Here is an 11,045-nt window from a genome sequence, read left to right as displayed (position 1 = left end):
ACTGGGCATGGAGGCATCCTGTGCACATCCTCATTGTCCCTCACAGGTGTCCCCCGGCAAGTTGTATAAAACCACACCTTCCTTACGGTGCACCTCTTACCCAAGCTCACATATTCCTGTGGGGTGCACTCAGCCCTCATCTGCTGTGTCCGGTTAATCTCTAATAAGGAAACTGTCTGAAAATCACTTGGAATCACTAATGAGATTACCCCACCCCAGTAAAGGCTGAATTATTTAGGAGCTCCTATGGGGGGAGTCTATCAGAAACGTGGATTGAGTCAGAAAGTTTCCATTAAAAAAGCTGCTCGGCGGCAGCAGTAAAACCCAACAGGGTCAGGATTGGAGGGTTGGGAGGGGGCCAAGTCAGACAAGTGCTAGGTCAGAGTCTGTCTGTTTTGGGTGTGTTGTTTTTGTTTTTGTTTTTTAATTTCTGATAGTTTGTTCTTCATATGGTTTTCATTAATTTTGATTTTTTAAAAATATTGCATTAATGCAGCAATTGCTATTCTTGGTATTGACCCAAAGGAGCTGAACATGTTGGTCACATGACAACCTGCACACGGATGTTTATAGCAGCTTTACTGATAATTGGCAAAACCTAGAAGCAACCAAGCTGTCCTTTAGTGGGAGAGTGGATAAATAAACGGTGGTTCATCCAGACAGTGGAATGCCAGTCGGCGCCAAAAAGGAATGTGCCATCAAGTCCTGAGGAGACCTAGAGGAAACATTAAGGCACATTAGTGAGTGAAAGAAGCTGATCTAAAAAGGCTGCATACTGTAGGATTCCAGCTACCTGGCATCCTGGTAAAGCAAAGCTTGGGAGACAGTAAAAAGATCAGTGGTTGCCAGCAACTGGGGGGCAGGAGGGAGGAATAAGGGGAACACAGAAGATTTTTAGGGCAACGAGGAAGCTAGGCTGTGCGATCCTACATTATACGTTCGTCAAGACCCACAGATTTTGCAACCCCAAGAGTGAATCCCAATGGAAACTCTAGACCCAGGGTGATATTGATCCATCAGGGCAGGTTCAGTTGTAACAAATGTTCCCCCTTGGTGAGGATGTTGACCTTGGGGAAGTCTAAGCATGTGTGGGGCTGGGGATATATGGGGAATCTCTGTACCTTCTGTTCAGTTTTTCTGGGAACCTAAAACTGCTCTAAAAAAATAAAGTCTATTTAAAAATATGGCTACAATAAAAATGTTGCATCAGGATAGCATTGATTTTGTATTATTGAGGCTTTTTTTTTCTTTTGGCACCTTGCCTTACATTTTGTGCCTGCCCTTCTTGCCAGAGACCTCACAGGGTCTGTCTTCCAGGACACGTGTTGCAGGGGCTACTCAGACCCCTGTGCAGGAGCCTGATGTCAGGGAGCACTTAGAATGTACTGCTAATCCTTAAGGCTCCTCCTGCTTTGCTGGCTCTCCTGCCTTCGCAGTTGGCCTCCCCTCCTCTCCAGCAGAGTGAGCATTCCGCATCATGCTCTTCCCATCGCTTCTCTCCAAACTCGCTCTCTCCCCTTCACACCGTCTCACCTCTACATCCACACCCAAGCTGTGTTCCCTGTACTCTGCTCTATCTACCTCTCCCCTCTCTTGCACTCACAGCTGACTTATTTTTAACAAAAGACGTTTTTAAATGCCAGCCTGCTATGAATCCATCATTTGGGCAGGAAAGGACAGGCTCATTTGTGAAATTGAGACAGCTCCCCCATGGAGAAAGACTCCAAATCCTTTACAGATCTCTCTTCTGTTTCCTTCCCTCCGGAGTGTCCCCTGGACCCCACAAATGGTTGCAGAACAAGAAAATGGGCTGACTGTGGAGGGGCCATATTGTCCCATCTCTCGTGGCTTCCTACCCATCAGATGCTGGGCACACGCACCAGTCCACAACCTCACATGATTTCCACACATCCCTGCGCCACTCTCATACAGAGAACCAGAGGCACTGGCCCACAAAGGTAGCTCAATCAATCCCACAACCGATCAAGGGCAGACCAGACATTTAAACCTAAGGTTTTTGACCCTCAGTCCTGTGTTCATTCCATTACTCCATGAACTCTCCCCTCTACCACCACTGAATCCCCACATCCTTCCCAAGGAAATCACATGATGGTTGGAACAATGAGCACAGGCCAAGACTGATGTTCTAAATAGCAAACTTTCAGGTTTAAAAAGGTCAAGATATGGGGCACCTGGGTGGCTCAGTCAGTTAAGCACCTGCCTTCAGCTCAGGTCATGGTCCCAGAGTCCTGGGATGGAATCCTTGCTCCCTGCCCAGCGGGGAGCCTGCTTCTCCCTCTCCCTCTGTCCCTACCCCCGCTCATGCTCTCTCTGTCTCTCAAATAAATAAATAAAATCTTTAGAAAAAATTTTTTCTAAAGCTCAAGATACTCTGTAGTTCCCTGTAGACACATGCAACCACCGAGGGAAAACTCTCCCACTTTTTCCCTCATGCATGAATTTATTCAGCAACTTTTTTCCAGCCCCTCTGCAGAGCCTTTTATAAATTCCCACTTGCAGTGCTGCGGAAGGAGGAAATAAAACATACCAATGAGGTCTCTGTGACAGACTGCTGTGCGCTTTCAAAACGCAGACACAACACCAGTGAGTATGTGTGCGTGTTGTGTTTCTCAGCTGAGTATCCTCAGGAGCTGGGGACATTGGTTTTCCACCCCAGCATGCAGACTTGATGGGAGGGCAAAGGCCCTCAGAGAGTCCATTGTTTTCCTTGCCTTTGCCGAGAGCATGAGATCAGCTCGTAATGATGGCAGACCTCCAAGACCCAGCGAAAGAGCAACTGGGAGTCCAGTAATGGGAAGTGGTAAATTGTAGAAGACATTTGCAATCTACCCAACAGAAGTTGTGCCTTTTCTGGGAAGTTGAAGTGCTGAATGCCTGAGTGCCTAATGGGTTTGCAGACCTGAGTGAGTGTGGGGGGGTTAGTGCCAGGAGCAAAGAAATCATTGTGACCACAAGCCACCTCAATCCATATCTGAGATCCCCAGTGAGAATGACTGGAAAGACTCCATGATAGGGGAACCCTAAAGTAATTCAGATCAGGGAGGCGGGGAACGCCCATCCTTGGTGTGCTCCCCGGCTCAATGGTTACAATGTAAGCTTTTGTCAAATACTGATACAGGGGCTTGACAGAAGTCATTTCAGATCACCCACACCCCAACATGAACGGGGCAGGTCTTCTTATAACCCTACTTTAAAGATGGAGAAATTGAGACCCAGAGAAGTCAACATCATGCATCTATTAATGGGGGGGGTTAATAATCCAAATAGTTCTGTCTGACTCGGTAGCACACCCTCTTAACTATCCCGTTCTGTTGACATCAAGCTCTTGGGCACCAATGACAGCAGGCATCCCAAGCAAGATGTCATGTTTCATTAATTCATTCAACACTCAACAACACCCAGCGAGCCTCTACACTGTGCCAGGCCTTTCTCTTGGCACTGAGTCTTCCCTGATGAGAGAGACAGGAAATGTGTCTTCATGGAACTTGGAATCTAATGTGTGAGTGCCAGGGTCGCCGCTTAAGGCTGCGTTGTTTGGGTCCTGCGCAAAGTCTCTTGGCCAAGTAAAAGTAAAATTTAGCTCACATTCTGAGAGACCCATCCTCCGGAAGAACAATTTTTTTAAAATGTCCCAAAGCATTATATGGAATGTGTAGAAGGGCCCACCTCCCTTATACTTTTCAAGCCAATGTCACCCTGGGAGAGACCCACGACTGCCTGCAGTGCCAGGAAATGTGAATCTGTCCCAGGGCGGACTCTGCATGGTAAGGAGATCAACAAGAGTATTGGGTCAAGAAATCAAAATCAGGAAGTCAAGAAAGAGTAGCTCAGTCCATTTGACCCCAACTGATGAGGTCCATACCCACTTTTAGGAAATCTTGGTCCATCAACCATGATTCAAAACTAATCCCCTCGCACCCAAGAAAAGTACCTCGATGAGTAACATTTCCTAGAATTCCCCAAAATAGTACCCCCATCTCAGCAGAGAGCTGAGCCCTTGCTTGGCCCTGGACCTGCAGGCCTTCTATTCAAAATGTCATACCCCAGGGAAGCTGAAAGGAAGGCTCCCAGAGATACGTTTTGCACAGAACCAGCAAGAAGAAAACTCAAGGCGACATTAAACCCAAAGCCCAGTGTCCCTGGGAACAGAAACAGAGACTAAAGGGAAAGTTCTTTGGGAAGAGGAATGTGTGTGCTAACTTTTAGATCATAATTGTATAATGGCTTATATTTATGAAGGCTTCATGTGTGGCATATTGCATAATTCGTACAGAAACCCTAATCGCTTTTTGATAGATGAGGAAATGGATAACCAGAGAAAGCAAATCCTTTGGCCAACATCACATAGTTAGGAAGTGGCCAAGGTAGAAAGTGGCAAGTGAGGGTCCCCGAGAGTCAAGCAACCCGTGATTAACTTGCGTTCTGGCTTTGCCAGGGAAGTCCTCAGCCCTAAGATAAAGATAAAGGAAATGAGATAAAGGGAATGTGGCTGAGAAGAAGTGAGGCAAATGGAGAGACTGGAAAGCAGAGAAGCAAAGGGAGCAGAGGGCGGGCCCTAGTAACTTCTGGGTGATAAGGAGAGACAGTTACTACAACCGGCTATAAACGGGGTTGATTAGTGTCAGCATCTAGAGTAGAAAATGTTCCAGCCAGAAAGGACCTTGGTGTTCTCCCCCAGCCCGGAAGCCCTGAGACATCCAGTGGCTTCCCACGGGGCCCCGGGATGTTCTAGAAGCAGAGTCCCGGCCAAGCCCTGGGTCTCCTGGCTCTCAGGTCTAGTAATTTCCACCACCCCTGTATCGCTAAGATTAGTATCACCCAGAAGCAGCTGTGGTCACCCCCCCTCATCCAGTTATGTAGCACATGCCACCCGGGCACCCACCTCTGTGTGGCTTAACGAAAACACGGCCCCAGTCATGTGAGATGCAGAGGAATGGAAAATTCCAGGTCGGTGACCAACAGCCCCTCCAGGTACCCTTCTTCATCAGCCCTGCCTGTGGAGGCTCCCAGGCCCTTCTGTCCCACCACCGGTTAATGTTTCACTTTGGTGAGACTTTCGGGAACAGTGAACAGAGAGCTGGCCTTGAGGGGCCAAAGGTAGGCAGCCAGCGGTGCCTGATGCAAATCAGCGAGAATGTACTTTGGATGAGAACCGGCCAGCCTCCCGCACAACAGCTGGGAAGCTATTCATAGGAAAGCATGCTATTTGTGTCTGCCTGGCATTTGAATTAGCCTCACCTAACCGTGCTGCCTTCCCCACTGATGTGAGTCACGCTCGTTCCCAAGCAGGGGGGTGGTGGGGGGCAAAGGGGAGTTGCTTCTCCTCACTAGCCGAAGGAAATGCAGGGCCAGGACTGGCATTTCCAAGGACACTTCTCCACCACCCCCTGCCCCGCAACGGGACTACGGGCTTCTGATCAGGAGAGCTCATTGTTAGTAACATCAGCCCGATTCTTCTCCATATGGCAGTGGAGCCCCCTGGGACCCTTCGTAATTTCCCCGCAGTCCAGGCTCCTGGGCAAACACAGGAGGCCAGTCGGCTAATGGCCTAGGCTGTTCTGGAACAGGCTGGGTTTGTGAGAAAGCTGGTCGGAGCACCACAGGAGGGCAGCTCCAGGATGTCCCTTGATCCCCCAGCTCCACACCATGTCACAAGCTCCTGCGCTGGGGCTGGAGGGCTAAAGCTGTGGGTGATTATTCCCCATGCTTGACCCTGTTCTCCCTAGGAGGCGCCACCTGTCAGCCCTCCTTCCCGCTGTACAGTGAAGCACAGTTTGGCCTGGTCCTGATGCAGAAGCTGGTCCCAAGTCACTCCTAGAGGCCCAGCCCGGCCTTGGACACCCCTCATCCACGGATCTCTAAAAGGGGGCTCCCAGAGCCCAGCTGGGGAGTCAGCTTCCCCCAACAGAGGCCCACAGAGGACAGTTCCCATCCATCTCGGACCCCAGGGAATGATTCCAGCTCTGTCCCTGAAACAAAGTGACACGGGAGCCCATCAGACTACAGGTGTCAGGAAGGTACTAGGTCTTCCTTCCCGCTGGTGGCTCCACTTCCCTATACTCTCTGCTCCCACAAACATGTGGGCCCCTGGGGGCTGTAGGCAGGGAGACTCTGTCTCCTAGCAAATACTCAGGTTCATTTTGAGAGCTCATCCAGCCATGAATGGCTCAGCTCCCCAGCAGGACTGTCAGCTTCTCCGGGACCAGGCTTCGATCTTTATACCCCCGCACGGCGGCTCAGAGCTGGCATGGACCCCTTGACTTAACGGGCACTCCTCGCGTCCCTTCGGCACCCAGGCTTGGCTCCTTACAGGCAGGCACTTCTCATCTCTGCGTTTCTGCAGAGCCTGGTGCCAGCTAGGACACAGGAGAGGTCCGTCAGCGGTGTTGTTCATGTCACTCATCCCATCGGAGGGAAGCTCTTTGTAAAGGATTCAACGTCATGACAGAACGGACATAGACAAGATCCACTGAGGCATTTGACATATACACTAATGGACATATGGCAGCCAAAGCCACGGACACGTGGACTGATGCAAACTCTGCCTTCAAGAAACTAGGGACCTACTTAGAAATTATACTTCTGGGGCACCTGGGTGGCTCAGTGGGTTAAGCCTCTGCCTTCGACTTAGGTCATGATCTCGGGGTCCTGGGACCGAGCCCCACATCGGGCTCTCTGCACAGTGGGGAGCCTGCTTCCTCCTCTCTCTCTGCCTGCCTCTCTGCCTACTTGTGATCTCTGTCTCTCTATTGAGTAAGTAAATAAAACCTTTAAAAAAAAAAAAGAAAGAAATTATACTTCTAACTATTCTTTGTGAGCAAAGATGATCCAGGCATGGAGGACATAGGATTTCAGCTATCTTCTAAGAGGAATGCATGGGCCTCCAGCTAAATTAGTCCTTCCTTCCTTCAACATTTACGGGCCCCTACTGTGTGCCAACTGAGAACTCCAGGAGAACAGGTTGACCCCGCATGGAGGGCTCACAGTCTGATGGGGTGAGGTCGCGTCTGTGACGAACTCATTACATGGGGATAGGCGCCGCTTTGGAAAGATGGTCTAAGGGCCCTGGGATTAAGAAGAGAGTAGATGAATTCCTCCAGGGGCATGTTGGGAAAGTCATTTTAAGGGTGGACAGATCCAGATGTGCAGTAGAATATTCTAGGCCAGAGGTTACTAACAAAGGCATGAAAATATAACAGTGCTTTGGGGATGCAACTATGACGGGGAACACCTTTGGCTGGGGAACAGAGCATTTGCTTCTAATAAACTCCACTGGTTTGGAGTGACTGGGCGGCTCAGTCATTTAAGCATCTGCCTCCCACTCAGGTCATGATCCCGGGGTCCTGGGATGGAGTCCCACATCAGGCTCCCCGCTCAGCAGAGTCTGCTTCTCCTTCTACTTATCTCTCTCTCTTTCTCCCTGACAAATAAATAAATATTTTTTTAAAATATTAAAAAAAAAACCCCTCCACTGGTTTCAGGGACTCTTCTCAGCAATTGATGCCTGGATTCACTTCCCCTAACAGTTCCAGAGTCCGGACATGGGTGAGTAGGCTTTCTGAGGAACAGGACAGAACTTGTGCCTGGAACCTTGGACACAACCAAAGACACCCTTGGGGGCCTGGCAAGAGGCCATGCCTGACCATGTCCCCAGCACTGACCGGCTAGGTATGGGCAGACCCTCTCTAGTTCTTTCCCCCTCAGGTGACTAAGAACCTTATCATTATAAAAGCCGTAAAAATGCCAAACTTTAACCTTATTAAAGTCACACTGTTATGGTCTTGGCAACCCTAATAGGATTTTACAACTCAGCCTCTTTGGCTGGAGTCCTTGAATAGCCCAAGGTCTGTCAGGGTCCGTGATGGGTGACTAATGTGATCACGATTGGAGCCAGCCCACCCACATTCCCAGCCTCCCCCGGCCCAGCCCCCACCGGGCTCACCGTGGCCTTCCATAATGGCCTTCTATTTATTTACAGATAGAAACTGAGAAATTTCCACTATCCTGGACCCCGGGAAGAACATGTGAGTGTGCCCTATAGCACTCACGGGCTGTCATGTTATTTTCCTCTGGATGAATGAAACACAGTGAAATTTTTAGCTGTTATTGTAACGATTAATACACTAACCCATACCTCAGGAGAGGCAAACAGGAAAGTGACATGAGAGCCAGCACAGGAGGGGGAAGAGGAAAAGCGGGAAGGGAAGAGAGGACCCAAAGCAGAGAAGGGAGTGGGAAGACACAGAAGGGAAGGACAGAGAGACAGCAGGCAAGTGGCCCTTCTCCCAAGGGCTGTTTGGATCCAACAAGCCTGAGCACACTGAGGGGTCCTCTCCTGCCCGGGGCCACGTTAGTGGGAAGTCAGGTGAGTCGGTTCCTAAGAAGAGTCTTCCAGAAGCAGTTATGAACAGAAGGGTCTCCTTATGTTACAGGGGTTATAGACCCTTGAGGACTGGAGGAAAGAGATGGGCTTTCTCCCAAGAAAAACATGCACAGAGAGAAATTTTGTACCTGGTGTCAGGGAGTTCATCAAGCCCCTAGACCTTCATAAAAAACAAAGACAAACAGTCCTGTGGTCCAGATGATGGTGTTCCAGCAGCTGGGACCATGCCCCCTCCATCAGACCCCCTCTGCGATGCAAGCCTTCCAGAAACAGGTTTGGGATGACAACGGAATCGTCACATGCGTCCTCTCTGCCAAGCCTGACTTGCCCTATAAGAACGCAACCCTCAGGGCGCCTGTGTGGCTCAGTGGGTTAAGCGACTGCCTTCAGCTCAGGTCATGGTCTTGAAGTCCCAGGATGGAGTCCCACATCCGGCTCCCTGCTCAGCAGGGAGTCTGCTTCTTCCTCTGACCCTTCTCCTTCTCATTCTCTCTCTCTCTCAAATAAATAAATAAATAAAAATCTTTAAAAAAAAAGAATGCCACCCTTTGGTCCACAGTAGGTCAGCCTTCCAGGAACCCATGCCAGCAGGGTCCCCTCGTCCACTCTGGGCCATCCACTTGCCCCAACAAGAAGTGGTGTCCACTCTGCACACAAACATGTCTGAGTCCTTGAGACCAGCACACAGATGGACCAAGGGAGGGTGGCCAAACCACTTATGGGAAAAATATCGGTGACACGAATGAGTCCTCCAGAGTCAAATTTTCGCCTCTTCCAGTGATTATTTTTATCAGGTTGTAGCATAATGATTTCATATTCTGTACCATCAAAACCTGGCTCTCTGCGGATGTCATTGCCTTTGCTGAAATAAGGGGTCACTTTCAACAGGGCTAGAGATTTTCTTTCCTGTTTCTTGATCCATACCTGTAAACAATGTTGGGGCCAGAGTGGTTGGCGTTTCCAGAACCCCGAGCACTGTCCTGTGGGCCAACACATACTGTCATTGGCTCCTTAAAAGCAGAGGGGCGACTTCAGGTTCTAGCTGCCCTGCAAAAGTTAAATTATCTCTGTGACTGGAAAATAGTGCGAAGCCCAACCGAACACTCCACTTTACATACTCAGCAAAGGAAAGAATTAGCTAATTCAAGGATTTTACTTCTGACTATATTTTTTTAAAGATTTTTATGTATTATTTGACAGAGAGAGGGACAGCAAGAGAGGGAGCACAAGCAGGGGGAGGGGGAGAGGGAGAAGCAGGCTTCCCGCTGATCAGGGAGCCTGATGCAGGGCTCCATCCCAGGACCCTGGGACCATGACCTGAGCTAAAGGCAGACGCTTAACGACTGAACCACCCAGGTGCCCCTATTTCTGACTACATCTTTTAACCTTTTGAGATAACCATACGTTCAAAGAAAGTTGCGAAACATACACATACGCTAGGATCCCCATAGACAAGAGGTAGAAACAACCCAATGTCTGTTGACAAATGATTGGATAAAGGAAATGTAGTTTACAGGTACAATAAACTACTATTCGGCCTTAAGAAGGAAGGCAATTCTGGCTTATACTACAACATAGAGGAGGCTTGAAGACATAATGCTCAGTGATTCAAGCCTGATACAGAAGAAGAAATGTAGGTCTCTATGACATGAGGTACCTCGAACAGGCAGCTCCTAGAGACACAAAGTGGTTGCCACTGGCTGCGGCATTGGCCACGGTGGGAGTTGGCATCGAGCAGACACTGTGTTTCTGTATGGAAAGTTCTGGAGAGGGATGGTGGCGGTGGTTGACAACAATGCGAATGTAGGTAATGCCCCAGAACTGTGTCACCATGCACACTACAGGAAAGTAGTTTGAAGTAGAAATTGTGGGACTGTGGTTGACCCCCCACTGCCACCAAGTGTGCAAGGAAGTCTTGCAAATGCTGCACTCAGCCTTGCCAATGGTAACTAACACCGGGCATAGCTACATCACACTAACCAAACCAGGACACGGACGCTGGCGCAATTCAGAGTCAATCCAGACTTTACCAGTGTTACGACCACTCATGTGTGCCCACACACATGCATGCAAGCACACACGCACACGATTCTGTGCAATGTTCTCTCCTGTGTAGCCGCCCCTGCATTCAAGGTCCATAACCGTTTTATCTGCACAAGGCTCCTTCCTGCTACTCCTCTCCAGCCGCACCAGCTCTCCCCTCTACCACCCTCTAACTCCTGGTGACCATGACACTGCCCCTCATCGCCATAATTTTTCGTTTCAAGAATGTTACAGAAAGGAAATCATATGGAATGTGACCTTTTCAGGTTGTTTTCTTCACTCAGCATAACTGCCTTGAGACCCATCCAATTTGCTGTCCGTGTCTTAGCTGCTTTTGTTATGTAATGGTATTCCAAGATATGGATGCAAAGTTCTGATGATATTTTTATTCATAAAATTAAGTAATTAACTGCTCAATTATTTGTCCACACTAAACTACTGGTAAGTAGACTCGATTCCCATGTGGCCACTATAGGACTTGTAATCCCAGGGGCTCAGTCGTGTGTCCCAGGTGTCTGCCCATACAGGGGTCTTTGGGCCACAGACTGTGTTTCTTTAAAGTAGGAGGTCTTGTGGGGCAAGCTCTTTGGCTTGCTGT

General features: G+C 49.2%; 1 long non-coding RNA gene across 1 annotated transcript; it reads right to left on the bottom strand.

Moving 5' to 3' along the window:
• Window positions 1-562: 562 nt before the first annotated feature.
• LOC308342178 lies at window positions 563-5,042 on the bottom strand. Its single transcript, XR_013966764.1, has 2 exons — window positions 4,904-5,042; window positions 563-715 (listed from the first exon to the last, which is right to left on the bottom strand). It is a non-coding gene; the product is annotated as an uncharacterized lncRNA (long non-coding RNA).
• Between the last annotated feature and the right edge of the window lie 6,003 nt (window positions 5,043-11,045).

The sequence above is a fragment of the Martes martes genome, assembly GCF_963455335.1.
Source record: "Martes martes genome assembly, chromosome: 4".
Lineage (NCBI taxonomy): Eukaryota > Metazoa > Chordata > Mammalia > Carnivora > Mustelidae > Martes > Martes martes.
The sequence above is the reverse complement of the archived record's forward strand: the minus strand, read 5'-3'. Positions and strand labels throughout refer to the sequence as shown.